At 33.0% G+C, this 17,065-nt stretch overlaps 1 non-coding gene across 1 annotated transcript; it reads right to left on the bottom strand.

Moving 5' to 3' along the window:
* Positions 1-14,675: 14,675 nt before the first annotated feature.
* Positions 14,676-14,779, bottom strand: LOC121210181 (small nucleolar RNA R71). The gene has a single exon (XR_005905309.1). It is a non-coding gene; the product is annotated as a small nucleolar RNA R71 (small nucleolar RNA).
* Between the last annotated feature and the right edge of the window lie 2,286 nt (positions 14,780-17,065).

Raw genomic sequence — 17,065 nt, 5'->3', positions numbered from 1 at the left:
CGTGCTGGTGTATATCCGGGCTAAGTTCTGAAGGCATTCATGCAGGTGTATATCCGGGCTAAGTCCCGAAGGCATTCGTGCTGGTGTTATATCCGGGCTAAGTCCCGAAGGCATTCATGCTGGTGTATATCCGGGCTAAGTCCCGAAGGTATTTATGATGATGTATATCCGGGCTAAGTCCCGAAGGCATTCGTGCTGGTGTTATATCCGGGCTAAGTCCCGAAGGCATTCGTGCTGGTGTTATATCCGGGCTAAAGTCCCGCAGGCTTTGTGCTGGTATTATATCCGGGCTCAAAGTCCCGCATGCTTTGTGGTGGTGATTGGATTTGGGTTTTAAACCTAGCAGACTTAATGCCGACGATTGGAGTAAGATTATGATTTCAAATGTTCGTAGTAAACTACCATTGAATATGTTCAATACATTAAGTTGGTCAAGTATGTATTATATACTTTTGTATGTTAGATTGATCGGAATTGAATCATGAATGCGAAATAAGAAGTATATGTGAAAATCTCATATGCGTATGTGTGTATTCGGTTATGGTGAAAGGTTATATGAGATAGATTTGGTGATATATATGTTAAATAATATGAATGCAAAGAATGGGTAATAAATCTGCTTGGACAGCAGCAGTAACATGATTTCGGAAAATCACCATAAATTGTGGGAGTTGAGTTAGAGGCTGAATAAATTATGTAATAAAATATTAATGAGTCTAGTTTCTTATAAAATAAACAGTGTAAGCAAAAGAATTTCCAATAATGAGATATTTGAATTGGTTTGGAACAAAGTCAAAATGACTTTGAGGTCCCCTATTCTGTTTTCAGAAAATCATTATAAATGGTACAAAAATGGTTATAAGATAAAATTGATATTCTTAGACTCCTAATGAGTCTAGTTTCAAATGAAATAAACGATAACATATTTCGAATTCTATATAATGAGAAATTTGATTCGTAGTGAAGAGTGGTCAGAATAGTCAAACAGTGAAATAGGGGAAACTTAAATAAAAATATGGTATTGATTGGTCAAACCAAAAATTATGAAAATTTGATGTATGGAAGATATATGAGTCTATTTTCATGAAAAATTAACGGAACTTGATTTGGAGTTTCTTAGATCTAGTTATAAACAATTTAGTGACTGTTGCTCAAGAAGACAGCTTGTAGTAAATTTGTGATTTTGTTGCAAACATGGTTAAAACTTGTTAATGAGATGCTTTTCGAGTTCTTATGATCTTATTTGTGATTTCAATATTTGGTTTTAATTGAGTTCAGATTCAAGTGAGGTGAATTTGCTAAATATGCATTATGTTCATGGATACTTGGCCAAAATGGCAATTATCTAGGAATGATTTCTTGAAAATTTGAATAATAGATCTATAAGTAAATTACTTGTTTGCATTGCTTAAAACTTACTAAGCATTGAAGCTTGCACCGTGTTCTCTTTTCCATTTCTTATAGGTTTATACTTTAGCTCGAGTTGGAAGGGCCGGAGATATCATCACACTATCGAGTCATTATGTGAGTTGAGAAGATTGTATATCATCATGGTTTAAGGCATGTATAGGATAGACTATAGGTAGAATGATATTTCGACTTTGTATACATTATAGCCATGCGAAGATGGCTTGCTCATTTTGTTTAGAGAAGCCTTATAATTGAACTAATGTGGTGAAATGTTTTAGTTATAACTTGATAGTAGTTAATTTGTTATTAGATATCCGGTTACGTTTTGATAGTGAGTCATTTTGGAAATTTATAAGAGCTCTTATGGAAAATCAATGAGACATGTTTGCATTGTTGATAATTTATGTCTGGTAAGTATCTTTGACCTTATAGAAGTTTTGTTCAGTCAAGTAATACCTCATAACCTTATTCCGGCAACGGATACGGGTTAGGAGTGTTACACTAATAGGGTGAAAAACTGTAGGGGCAATTTTGTGTCCAAACAAGCTTAAGTCAATTTTCATTTAAAGGCATAATTGTCAATACTAGGTTAAATGTTAATAGACTATAACTACTACTTTATAAGCTTTTGAGGGTAATTTTGGTGGCTGAATATTTTTCTCCATAAATTTTCATAGTTTTAGGTTAGGTTTTCTTTTTCCTTTTATTTTTAGATTAGGTTTACCCTTTTCTTTTTAGAATAAATTTTATTTTTGTTGTTTTAGTTCCTCCTTCTTGTTGAAGACTATGCAAAAGAGAGATGATCAAACTTTTGGGCTTCAGTGGATTTTCATAAATTAAATGAGCATTTTCTTAAACTATTAACTTTTATTTTATGCCTACCATGAGTTTGATAAAATGCTTATTTGAAATTTAAGTTTGATTATGTGCTAAATTGGTTGATGGTTGGTTGATTGTTTATTTGTTAATTTAAGTTAATGTTTATTCTTAATTAATTGATTGTTCAATTATATCGAAATGCTTCATAGCTAGAATTGATGCCTCTAATGGAAAATCTAGTTCGATATCATTATGTCGAATAGTAAGACTGAGAGGTGATCTATATGCTTAGGTGAGACCAAGAGGAGATTCTTTGTTAAGAGTGACAAAAATACAATCGGTATAGGTTTATTAGCTTAGTTAGCGATAAATGAATCAATTAACCATTGTTTTATCATTTACATTGTCTAAAGAACTAAGGAAGAAAATTAAATTAATTTTTTTAATTGATAATTTAAATTTAATGTAGCACCTCATACTCGGCCCCGTTGCCGAGCCTGAATACTAGGATGCTACACCACCGACACAAATCTTTTACTTAGCAAACAATTTCACAAGTAACCAATCGTCTTCTTTACTCAATCATACATATGAGTTGTAGTCATCCAACCACTTCTTATCATTAAAACATGCTATACATACACTAACGGTATTAAAAATATCAATCAAACCTGCAAATGGGCCAAATTGTAAAATTTCTAAAAAATGTTACGTAGGTATCGATACTACCTCTAAGGTATCGGTATTTCCTTTATGTATTATCGGTACCACCTAGAAAATCGATACCAAACTAGCATTCTATTTCTTACCAAATATCAAAACGTCAAAAATTATCGTTACCTTTCGCAAGGTATCGATAAACTTACCCTGAGTTTCAATACTTGGGCCAAAGTATCGATACCAAATCTATAATCTGACTTCCTGCACTTTCAAAATTACAGGGGTATCATTTTTAAAACCCAAATATCGATACCTATTCTCCAAACTATCAAATTTCAGCATGAATCAACAAATAAACCATTTTTGTTCATCCCTAGATAACATGCTTCATTCACCTAGTTAAATAAATATCAAAATGTCCAAAACAATAATCCAAACATCATATTTAAGTCCATATGCTTCCTAACACAAATATCATGTAGATAACCCAAAAATGTTTTAGCAAAACCGATATGAAATCTGCCACATTGGACTATCACATTGCCTTTATTCCCCAAACATAAATAAGCATATAACACCGACTAATAGAAGCTAAATAACCGGCTTGGATCACCCTTTGAGATCACACCACTCACATTGGCACTATGTATCTGCAATGGTTAAGAATGAATGGGTGAGCTTAACAACCTCAGTGAATGCTCAGAATAACCACTACGTAAACAAGTTATTATGTATAAACTAAACAGAAATACCTCATATTCATAACATATTTAACTCTAATATCATATTTCACACAGTATGAGAGTGTGTTGTTCATATTCATAATTTCACAATTTCACAAGCATACATATATCACATTTATTCATAGGCACGAGAACACTTACTCTCAGAATTTAGAGTAGGGTTTAGGCTACCTCTAAATTCCCAATTACACAATGAATCATCTACGGAAAATGATCCCAAAACACTCATCGAATATCAATTTTCACTGAAAATCAAGAGCTCGAATTAGATATTCCTTTAACTCATAGAAGGCTCTAATGAATGCGAGACTTCACACATAACAATCACACAATACACATAGTCAAATGACAGCCACTGACCCACTTAAACTAACAAAACACAAGCCTAAGCTACCTCCTCATATAACTGAACCCTTTGGCATGGCAGGCTTAAAACGCAAATAGCTCGATCTACACTTAACCTTTGCACATAAAACAAGTTCCATTCATCCCCATATTCATCTACAACTAAACCCCAACCTTTAAACCAAACAAAACTGCACGTTTCAAGGTATTGACATTTTTCGACAAGTTTTGGTCATAATAATAATTCATTAAAACACGAGAAATCCTTAACAAAACTTCGAAGTAATTTTAGAAACCTTCTAATCAATTTAAAAAAAAGTTGAAAAATAGTTTCAAATTACATTTTCATCCACAATCTCGAATTCTACCATTAATGACCTAATTTTTGGGTTTTAATTAAAACATGCAATTTCATAACTAAAAACTCAATTTTAAAGTTTAGATAACATTAAAAACTAATAGGAAAGTGAGTGGTTACCTTTGATGGAAAATTTAATGAGTTTTGAAGTAAATTCGGGAAACCCATGATTGAAGAAGTTGATGAAATCTATGGAGTTTGAGTGTTTTTCTTGGAGATTCATCAAGGTAATTGACTTGAGAATGATAGGAAATCAAAGTATTATGGTTTGGGAATCAAAAATTGATTGAAAGATTAAGGGCATAGCAAGGGACGACAATAGCAAACTTTAGAGAACAACTATTGTGAAATAGAACTGGGAATGAGGGTTTATTACGCTCAATTTTAAAAATTGCTAAAACTGCAACTTGAATGCTCACTATTTTTCCTCTGTTACAAATCAGTCCTTTTTTCTAAAATTAAAGTATTTAGACCTCACTTTTATGAATTGACTCAATTCCCTAATAACCATTGTTGAAAATATTATCAAATACCAACCTTAGGAAATTTCGAGCACATATAGGCTAAAATTCTGAAAATACCCTCGAAACTCTTAGGCCCTATTTTGGGGTGTTACATTTAATTTATAAACAATTTATATTTGAATTTGCACTAATAATTTATGACTCAATTAGATTAGTAATTGCTTAACTTGTAATTAACATGATAAACACATTTACCAGTTTGGCAACCCTTTAGATTCAATCTTTAGAATACTCCAAACTGTTCCATTGTAGCACGTATAAATATTACAATTGAACTGTCACACTTGCAGTACACCGCTATAGTTATGTTTGTATTAGTGTTGATTTAATTTAGACACAAAATTTCCTATGTAGTGTTTCACCCATCAAACTTTCACGTCGTAACACCCGGGCTTCGGTGTCGCAGCATTCATAGTAGTGGGCACAATCTTGACTTTGGGGGTTCTTGATGTGACGACACCGAGTAGTTGGTTTCATGACACCCTCGGCAGTGGTTATGACTTCTTCACTTCAACAATCAATAGTGATATCACGACCTTAGAGGCTTAGAGTTGCGACTTAGAGCTTGGTGTCACGACACAACACACCTAGTGTCACAACATCCTTAGCAAATTTCTCCAAGTTCGTTTCTCGTTGAAGTCTGCACCTTTGAGGTGGTCGAGGCTCAGTGTCTTGACACCAATGTTAGATGCAATTTTCCTCAAGTTTTGGTTGTTGTTGTCTCCTTACACAAGCTCAAATCGATCATTAGACTTCCAATGGCATAATTTTGCCAATTTGGGTCTCAAAAGAGGCAAAATATAAGAAAATTTATCAATAAAACTAAAATTTATTAATTGATAAAAAGCATTAAAAAGATATTTTTATTGTCACATCCCAAAAGTTAGGTTAGTAGAAATTGGGTTAATGAATCGAGAGTGGTCATGCCTGATTTTTAGTGATTGATTAGTGGTAGAGCTGTCTTTGATGATCAATGTTCGAATCCCTTCCCTCTCATTATTTTCTATGTGGTGCAGTTTTGCTTCTAACCTTAGCAAAGGTCAAATCCTATGTTTTAAATAGTTTCTTACAAAAAGAAAAATAAAGAACTGAGTGGTAGAGTGGTTAAGAGCTTTAATTAATTTCTCAAAGTCCTAGGTTCAAGTTTCCTTACCAACACCTTTCTATTTAATTTTTGTGATTTTTTTATGTGCATGAAGCCCCCTTGCCGTCCAACCTTTCTTGCCATAGTGGGGGAAAGATTTTTTCCTTTTTCTTTTTTTTGGTTAACATACCTTATTTTTGGAGACCATGATCCCCTTCTCACTCCTGTATCCCCTAAGTTACCATTCTCTCCATTTTTTCCACATGAATAATTCATTGAACCTAAACTTTTTGACCACAACTCTCTCCATCCATCCTATCACTCTCCTCCTCTCCTTGTCGCACCACCATATACTCCTCCCCATTCTCTTCACTTTCTCTTTTTTTTTCATCTTTTGTTTAACCTTCAACCTCCCACTTTTACTCTCTTTTCTTTCTCCTCTGCCTATTTCTTAGCTTTGCACCACCACCACTTCACCATCAAACCACCATTTGTCACCACTTTCTTCTCATTTTTCCTCTAGCACCACACCTAGCACCGCCCTCCACCACCGTGGCAACCACCGCGCAACACCACCTATTTTCTTTAAATTTTTTTCTTCCCCTCTCTTCTCCTTTAAGTGAGTGATTGAACCCATATATCCTTTTTTCTTTCCCCATGTCAAACCACCATCTCTGACGTTGAACTGTCGTCGTTGCCGTAGCACCACCGCCAACGGTTTTGATTTTTTCCTTCTTTTTTCTTCATTTTCAAACTTTGTTATTCTTTTTAGTCATCCAAAATTCTGCACTTTTTATTTTTAATTAATTATTAATCCTAAACTTTTTCATGGACTTATTTCAAAAATAATAATCCTTTTTAGATCATTTTTCCTTTCGATATGTGATCAAAACGATTCGTCGATCCTCCTGTTTCAACCAAGATAGTGTAAGTTTAAAGGCTGAATATAAATATTTCTCTCCTCCCTACTTTTTCTCTTGGTCGAATACTCTTAAGAGCTATAGTGAATTATCTTTCCCGTGTTTTAACAACTTGTATGTCATGTTTATTAAAGGGTCCATCGACACCAACCCGAGAGACCATTAACGTTGGAATCAAAATCACTAATCCAAGTGATTATTTCTAACGGTAATCAAATTGTTAGATCCAAGTGTGGATGTTCTTAGAGAGTTGTTGCGCATTGAATCTACAATTAGGTGTGAGTTTTAACACTAAACAAAAATAAATCTATGTTATATATATTCTTAAAATCATTATTATTATGTTTGATGAGGATACTTTATGTATCTATAATGAGAGATAAAATCCATCGATGTGGACTATGTCAAATAAGTGATTCCAGACCGTATATGTTGTGAAAAGCATGTTGTGTGATCTTGATTATTATTATTGATCTGAAAAGTATGAAAAACTCATTCTCATGTTATGTTATATTATGGCATATGTGACTTTCGCATGATTTATAAAATGTGAAATTTCGATACCATGTGTATATATGTGGTTTGCATGTTAAGCATGCCTATGTGATTTTAAGTGAAAAAGTGACTTTGTGGCCATATCACATGCATGGGATAGGGTATGTGAAAGGTGGAAATATGTGGCAGTTTATCTGCATTAATGTGACACTATTCACGATTTGATTATGTGGCAGTATATCTGCGATTTTGGTGACTTGTCAATAATTTATTATGTGGCAGTTTATCTGCATTATTGTGACACTATTCACAAATTTGGTGTATTATTGGATGGATGAGTTCTTGGGAACTCGATTATGGTGTATAATGAACATAGTTAAGATTGTTTTCTTAAAATCTACATCGTTTTATGAAATGGGCATTGACATGATCATGCATAGTATAAATGTGAAATATTGAATTATATGAAATTGATATGATTATTAAGACGACATAATGTATATGTTTATATGTTTGTGATGGAGTTTATGTTAATCTCACACTAAGATTAAATAGGTCAACCCTTTAGTGTTTTAACTTTCCTGGTAACACGCAGACATAAGACTTGGATTCAGCATTCGATAGAGCCTCTTTGATGATTTTATCTTATGGATATTAATGAATTTTAAAACTATTTGGATTTTGGTTTGTGGACTTTGGACTTTACTTTAATTTTGGGTTGTGATTTATTTTTGTAATTTTATAACTATCATACATGAATGCAAATTATGAGATTTCAAGTATTTTTTATTTTGGAATTTATCTAAATTATTTACATTTTTACTTGATTTATGAACAAAATAATAATAACTCGTAAATTTTCTAAATAGTTTAATGAAAATTCGATACGAAGTTCTTTATAAAAATCATTTTTATAATTATAATGCAAAATTCTTTATTTTAAATAATTTAAAACAATATTTCAAAAAATTGTCGCCTTTTTCAAGTAAACATATTTTATTCAGAATTTTCCAAAAAAATAAAATTAGTCGACCTTTAAAACTTTAAGTTTTCTCAAAACAACTCAAACCTAGTAATTTTTAATAAGAAAATAATTTCAAGCGTCGTTAATGTTGTTTCCAAGTTTCGACTATAACATCTAGACCAGGTTTGGGGAGTTACATGTATACTACTTGAAAACAAGCTTATTAATTACTTGAGAGAGTCTAATTTGGTATATCAAATTATGACAGAGCACCATTCCAATTGGCTTGTGCCATTTGCAAAAATGACAGTTTGTCTAGACCAACATCAACAACCACCGAGCCAACTAGGTGATGCATGAGTGGAGCGTGCTAGAACGTGCATTTCTCAATAAATTTGTTGAGGGTCTGTTGCAATGTGGCAACAAACACAAGGTGATTCTAATAGTGTAGGTGATGTCTTGAAAGACTATTGGTAAGGATTCACTAGGTGATCAACCGAAACTTTGGTTAAGTTTTAGTTAAGTTTTCATAATTTTATCTAAATTCAATAAATTCCATAATTTGAGTCTTTTATTGACCTTAGGGGTAGAATGAGGCCTAAGGGTAAGCTAATATTCTTTGTAAGCATGCAGGAGACCATTAAAAGGTGTACTAACTCGATAATGGTCGCTGTGTTGCAACACAGAAAGTTGGATGTTGCAACATAAAGAGCAAAATAGAAAAATTTCAAGACTGCCTTTAGTGTCGCGACATAGCCTGAGGATGTCGCAACACACCCTTGAAGATACCCTGAAGATCAAGCATACTGCTTTCGGTGTCACGACACAGGACCTGGTGTGTCGCGACATCACCTTTGTATAAGAAATAATTATTAGCCAAGGGCGTTTTGGTCCGCACAATCAAACATTAAGCACAAGAATGGAAACTGACCTAGGGTTAAGGATGACGGCCACTCTAAGTCTATAAATAGGCTCATTTAACACATGTCAGGGACTGCTTTTTCATATTGCTTAATTTTCTTTCTAGTTTTAGTCTTTAGTCTTTTTATTTTCTTAGGCTTTAGGTTTATTTTAGTAATGTTCTTTTGCTTTTGCAGAAGAAACCATATTTTTGAACTCGATTAAACTCTATGAAGATTCGACATTCTATTCAATACAAATCAGGCTTCTTCTAAATTTTATATTCTTGAACTTTTTTTCATTTTTATGTTATATATCAAGTTTATATTGTTTATGAGATCTATGAGGAACTAATCCTCCTATGGAGGATTAACGAATGGAGGTATGACAAATTAACTATTTTTTAGGGTTCTTTTAGCAGATTAGCTATTCAGGAAAAGAAGAACTGAAACCTTCAGCTTGACGACCCTAGGAAGTTATCAAGGTGGGAATTAACCCAAAATTGGTATGGCCTATTTGTGAACACCTTAACCCTGAACCATTCTAGACTATGAGGTCAACAGATAAGTAGTTCTTACTGACTCGTTATTCTAGTGGAAGATCGGAAGATCCTCTAGTTGATTTGTAACACCCCTATCCCGTATCCGTCGCCGGAATAGGTAAAGGGGCATTACCGGACTTGAAACTCATATCACAACAGTAAAAATTTTGAATTTTTTTTAAAGAAATAAAGAACATTCCTTTAGATAAATACTAAAGACAGCCAGGGATACAATTTAAACTTCTATAAGTACACATTCAAAAGATGCCATTTTCGCATGGCTTATATACATTAACCAAAATATTCTTCTGCCACTAGTCTATTCTACACATGCCATAAAATAACCCAAAACATAACAGTACCAAGCAGTGGATAGTGATAGTGTAACAAGTTGCTGACGATTCCCGAGTCTGTAGCTTCCAAATGAGATCTATAAAACAGAGGAAACAAAGTAAACAGAGTAAGCATTACAATGCTTAGTAAGTTTTAAGCAGTGTCAACAGATAACAATCAAATTATAATATGGTTGTTCGTATTTTTTTATTTCACTCTTCCTTTGGGTATATCATCCCTTTACCGAATATGCACATCTCATCATATACAATAGGCAGATAAACTTTCACCTAAAAGTGACCTCATGTAACATAGATATATTGTATAATTTCACATAACCTTTCACACTGATCCGATGCCACATAATCATAGGAATAGTCTCATAGATTGCTCACGTATGCGTCACATAACTACCTTATGATTTAGATCAAATCAAGCTCACATATAGACTCGGAGTACATACCTGTTTAACCTTTCGCATTGAATATATTTATAAGAAATTTTTATTGCGAAGTCTTATAGCTTTAAACTCTACTCGGATTGTCGGCGAGACCTTTAGCTCAGATGAAATCTCCACACGAAGTCAGCGGGTCTTAACCCGAACATAGTCACCACATATAGTCATCGGGTCTTAAATCCCGGATTTACATCACAGAGTTTCATGCATATTTATTCACATGTTACAGCATTCACATCGACTATCATATTTGTAATTCATTTGCCTCATCAAATATCTAATAAAACACACCTTCCACAGTTTTTCATTTGGCCACAATATATATATACACTTTCACGTTCATCACATTGGCCATTCGACCTTATCTCATATATACACATTCACATTCATCACATAAAATCCTGAATCAAAATATAAATTTTCATATATTCACATCACAATTATCCAAATATACTTCATATCCCACATATACTTTCATGTATACACTTTGTCTTGGCTGAATCTACATCTATCATTTTCCAATGAATAATTCAATTTCAAGCCATACTATCATTTCATATTCGAATACTTATAAACTTACAATTTCACAATTTTTAATATCAAAGATCCATCTAACACTCATATCATTTTATAATGTCACAAATTAGAATTCACGTATGGGTTTAATCAATAGCTTATGAGCAACTAAAACAAGTTTTATCAATGTTTACAACATAATCACAAATTCTCTACAACATAATCACTATTCTGACTACTCTTCACTAAGAACTGAATTTCTCATTGTACAGAATTCAAAATAAGTTTTCGTTTATTTTGTTTGAAACTAGACTCATTAAGGAGTCTAAGCATATAAATCTTATCTTATAATCATTTTTGTACGATTTATAATGATTTTCCAAATACTGAACAGGGGATTTCGGAGCCATTCTGACTCTGTCTCACACAACTTTAAAAAAAATCTCATTATCGGCAACCCCTTTACTTACACGATTTCTGTTATACGAAACTAGACGCATCAAGCTTTAATTACATAATCTATTCAGCCTTTAACTCAATTCCCACAATTTATGGTAATTTTTCCAAAACACGCTACTGCTGCTGTCCCGAGCAGATTTATACAAATTTACTCTGTAAAGTTCTCATTCACATATTTAAAACATAATTTCATATATGCCATCATTTAGAAAAGTTATTGACCTTAACGTATATACTTAATTCATATTCATCCCATTTAAAAACTTAAAACTTACAAAGGAATCAAACTCAAATACTTAAGAACTTACCTCGGAAGTTGTCGAACGATTACAGATCGACTATTCGGTTAGGTAGCTTTTTCTCTTATCCGAATTAGACTCCCTAAGCTCTTGAGCTTGAATAAACAAATTTAATCTATTACAAACCAATTATACAAACTCATGGCCGAATACAACAAGAAGACTAACTAGATTCTACTAGCCACTCATTGCTCTATTATTAACCCTACTTAATTATAAACACATTCGGCAACTACCTCAACCTTATTTAATACAATTAACACCGAATTCCTCATGTAAAAAGTACCATTGCCGAATATCATTTAGTTCACAAGGTCCTAATTTCAAAAATTTGACAAGCTCATACCCATTTCCTACTAATTCCATCATTTTAACACAGGTACGGCAAAGCTAAACTCCATTCTTCCATTAGTTTGCATTTAACTAAATCATGCCTTAATGTTAAGCACATTCGACAATGGTGCAAACATCAATTAACAAACAAACATTATCAACCCATTTTTTTTATTACACGTTTTCCCCAATTTAACACCCCCAAATTATCAAACTTTAACAAATTTAAAACTCATCTAATGACCATTTATAAACTAAAGCATCAATCATTCAAATTCAACTCATCACAACATGGCCGAATACACATTTCTCCTACTTCCATTCTAAATAAAATCTTATCAAGCTTCCATCTTCATTTAACTATGTACCATTTAGAACTATCAATACTTTACACCCTTTAACAAATTATAATCAATTGCCAAGTGCATCTTTGACAATTTAAACCACACAACTCAAATTCTTACAATTTAAGCTTAGAAATTTCTATTCATGTAAATTTCAGCAACCTGGAGTCCATTAAACACTCCAAAATTCCATTTGAACAACAATTGTTCAACCTTCTAGCATAATTTCAATCTGGACAGCAAGCATTATTTAACATTAAGACATCAAAGAACGAATTTAATCCTCATCAATTCAATCAATATCAAGTGTCCTAATTTGGACATTAGTAGTCTTAAATAAAACCACAACAAATCAAACTTGAAAATTTTCACAGTTAATATCGTAAAGAAAAATTTAAAGAACCAACAAGCTTACCAAGATTTTCCCACTTCTCCTACCTTCTACCGTCTCCATTTTTCTTTTTGTTGCAGCCCTCTTCTTCTTCTTCGATGGATTACCGAGTTACTTGAAATTTCAGCTACCTAACTAGCTAAAATCATAGTTTTTCCTGCATGCATGCGACACCAAGCCTTCTTCCAATCGGTTTTCCAGCAGAACAAATATGGAAGAAAACTAAAACTCCATTCCCCCTTTCTTTCCAAACGGTGAAGAAAAATAAAGAAAGTGGAAGATGAGACCAGTTTTTATGTTTTATTCATTTCATATTATAAAACCAATTATCATTATTTTACTAATATAAAAAGCACAAAGATACAAATTTCCCTTCATCATTGCCGTCCACTAAAATAAAATGGGTCTAATTGACATGCAAGCCCCACATTTTAGCCATGTTAACAATTGGCCACTTTAAGAAAAAGACTTCTAAAATTTTCCTTTATACAATCAAATCCCAACTAAATAATTTAGCATCCAATTAACTAAATTAGACCACCCAACTTTCACAATAGGTAATTCACATAACAAAAACACTTAAATTAATATTTTACAAAATTTTTGACTAGGTTTTGTGGTCCCGAAACCACTTCCCGACTAGGGTCAATTTAGGACTGTCACATGATTGAACAAGAAAACTCAAAGTGATAGTTGGTTATGATCACTGAAGCAAGCTAGTCACCCATGCTCAGATTTGATGAATTCTGCTATGTAATTTCTCGTTATTTATTTATTTATTTATTTTCTTTTTATTATTATTAAAAGACCCCAAAAACCTCTCTTTATATTTCATTATAATATAATTCATCTAAAGTACTAATTAGATCTATACATGCTTAGGTTAGAATTATCTTAGTGTTCGCCTCCCTTAGGTACAATCCTTGGAGTGCTTATATACTTTGTTGTAATCATATTACAACTTGACCCATATACTTGTGGTACTATCCTTTTTAATATATTTTGTGCAGGATTTATACTCTGGACATTGGCACGTCCAGAGGTGGTCAAGTTGTTGGCATTGTTGTCGAGGAGGCAACGTCACTAATTTGATTTTAATTTCTACATTGTAATAGAATAATTGGGAAAATTTTAAATAATAGCTATGATTTTATTTTCCTATTTTTTTTCTAACTTCTTCTCTTTGGGTTTAGTGTATGACCTTAGTAAGGGAAGCCTATAGAGCTAGTCACATATCCAAAAAGAATAATTCGTAGGAACCATCGATAGTAACAGCAATAGTAGCAGCATCAAATGCAAAACCAGCCGCCAGTTGCAGGTAATTTACCACCACGAGGTAATCTGTTGTTCAACAAGATTAACAATAATAATTTCGAACATCTACCACCCCCACCAAATATGGCACATAATGAAAGAACTTTAAGAGAATATGCGCTAACAAATCTGGATATGGTTTAAGAGAGTATAACGAGACCAACCATCATGGCCAATAACTTTGAGATCAAGCGAGACATGATCTAGATTATCTAAAACAATTTGTAGTTTCGAGGAATAAAGACAAAAGATCCAAGTCAGCATTTAAAATGGCTCCTCCAGCTTTATGATACTTTTAAATATAATGAGGTTATTGATGATGCTATTCATATTGGGTTGTTCCCTTTTTTCTTAATAGATAACACATTTTCTTGGTTAGATTCGCAAGCACTAGAGTCCATCATAACATGGGACAAATTTGAAGGAAAGTTCCTACAAAATTTCTTCCCCATTAGCAAGACAGTCCAGATAAGAAGGGAGATTGCTATGTTCAAACAATTAGAGGGAGAGTTTTCACGAAGCTTGGGAACATTTTAAGAATTTGATTCAAAAATGTCCATGTCATGAATTGCTTGAATGGTTATGATTGTAAATTTTATACAATGGGTTAGATGTACATGCAAGTCAGGATTGGATGGAGCCGTAAGAGGAGTCTTAATGAACCAAAGGTACGAGGATGCATACGAATTAATAGAAAATATGGCGATGAACTCCATCCAATGGCTAACTGAACGATATACATATGACCAGAGACCATCTACGGTAAACGTTGTACAAGAAAATGACAGATATCAACAGTTAGCAGACAGAATCAACCGCATAAAGTTCGCGAATAGCGCACCAGTCATATATGGAGGGGACAAATTGCTCTTCCAATATATTAGCAATCCAACTGAGGACATGAGTTATATCAGGAATATGGGTAGAAACCTTTATTCGAATATGTACAATCCTTGATAGAGAGATCACCCAAACCAGAAATGGATAGGAAATCAAGGGGAAGGTAAAACTTTGAATCAATTGAAAAAACACTAATTATCAACCTCCTTATTTATAGAATTCTCAAGAAAGGGCCAACCCAAATGACCATTGTAACAGCCCGACTTTGGGGCTAGCTGAAACAATGGTTTCAAAAACCACTATTTTGAAGCTGGAGAAATTACTTTATTATTATTTTATGTGTTGTAGCATGATTATATGAATGCATGAAAATTTTGGAAAGATAATTTTAGCAATATCCTGCTTATTTGCAAAATAGGACTAAATCACATAAAGGGCAAAAGTTTTGTTTTACTACTCAAATTTGTTAAATAGCTAGAGAACCAAAATTTAAGGTCTTTAAAGGGCAATTAGTCTCTTTTAAAAAGAGGTGGCCAGCCATAAGGGACAAGATTGGTCAAAATGTCAAAGTGAGGTGACATTTGGTGACTTAATTGATTAAAATAAAACAAAAGAAAAAGGGGTTATCATCTTTCTCACCTCTCTACCAAAATTTTTAGCCATTCTAGGGGTTTTAGAAGCTCAAAATTTTAGCAACTTCTCATCCTTGCAAGTAAGTGATTTAAATTGTTTTTATTGATGATTTTTGCATTTTTAGGACCCTTATAGCATGAGTTAGCTAATGAGGGGACTCTATTGCAAAATGGTTAAAATTCTAGGGTTTTACCATGAGAGTATTCATGTTTTTTTTTTGAAATTTTATGGAAGAAAATGAATCTTGGTTGTGAAATAAACAACTTTTGTGAAGTAATTTGCATGGAAACCCTAATTAAAGACCATTTTGCATAAGCTATGAAATAGGTGATAAATGTGCGAAATAATGAGAATTGTGAGATGCTATAGTTATAAAAATGAAGTCGATTAGGCTTGACTAATAAGGAAATTCGATAAAAATTGATTTTCAGGCCTAGAGGTAAAATCGTAATTTTTGTGAAGTTTAAGGGCAAAACAGCCATTTTACCAAAGTATGAGTCTCATGTTGAATTGAATGATTTTTGCATTAAATAAGTTAAATTTTGACATTTTAGATCAAGAGAAATAAGATTCGGGCCTTGATCGAGGGAAGAACAAAGTTTAAAAGGATTAGGCTCGTTCTCATCATTTTGTGCCGAGGTAAGTACATATGTAAATAATGTGTCATTGTAGTTTATTTTTAAACATTTTATTGTTATCATGCATTATAATCTTACTGGTTAGAATAAAAGCATAAATATTGTGATAAAAGAGTAATCTGCATAATGAATAAGTACGATGACATCAGGTTAAATATGAAATCCCGTTGAACCTCAGAAATAGTATAGGATACAAAAGGTATGTCATGAGAAAATATATGGTCTGAGATCATATGTTATGTCTGAGTTCGTGAGATAAATGTTATATGTAATGTGGGTCCAGGTACTAACCTTGAGTGCAGACTTGTGAGTAGCTCAATGAGTAGGCATTACATGATAGAGTTATGGGGTCCGGGTATTGACATGGCAAAAAGGCCCGTGAGTAACTCAATATACGAGCATTAAAAAGTACGAGGTAGCTCTGACTACTTACATGACACTTAAGTGTAAACTTTCCGTGTATCCATTAGTATTTCGAGTGTTCAACAGGTAGTTTGAAGAATGAGTTAGGGAAATTTTCAATGAGATATGTTATTAGAGAGAATGAAATTGAGATATTTTATGGATGATTACAGGTATGTATACTAAACCCATGAACAAGACCTTAGTGTGTGATGAGATGTAGTAAGTATGCATAAACGAAGTGAAGAGTAAGATAGTGAGCTTAAAATGATATATCCTTTAAGTATGATAAGCCATTATTTGATGAGTGTTCCTTTTTACACTTATTTGCATATATGTACTT

This window comes from Gossypium hirsutum, chromosome A11 (assembly GCF_007990345.1).
Source record: "Gossypium hirsutum isolate 1008001.06 chromosome A11, Gossypium_hirsutum_v2.1, whole genome shotgun sequence".
NCBI classification, from domain to species: domain Eukaryota; kingdom Viridiplantae; phylum Streptophyta; class Magnoliopsida; order Malvales; family Malvaceae; genus Gossypium; species Gossypium hirsutum.
Note: the sequence above shows the minus strand (reverse complement) of the source record. Positions and strands in the feature narration are given on the sequence as shown.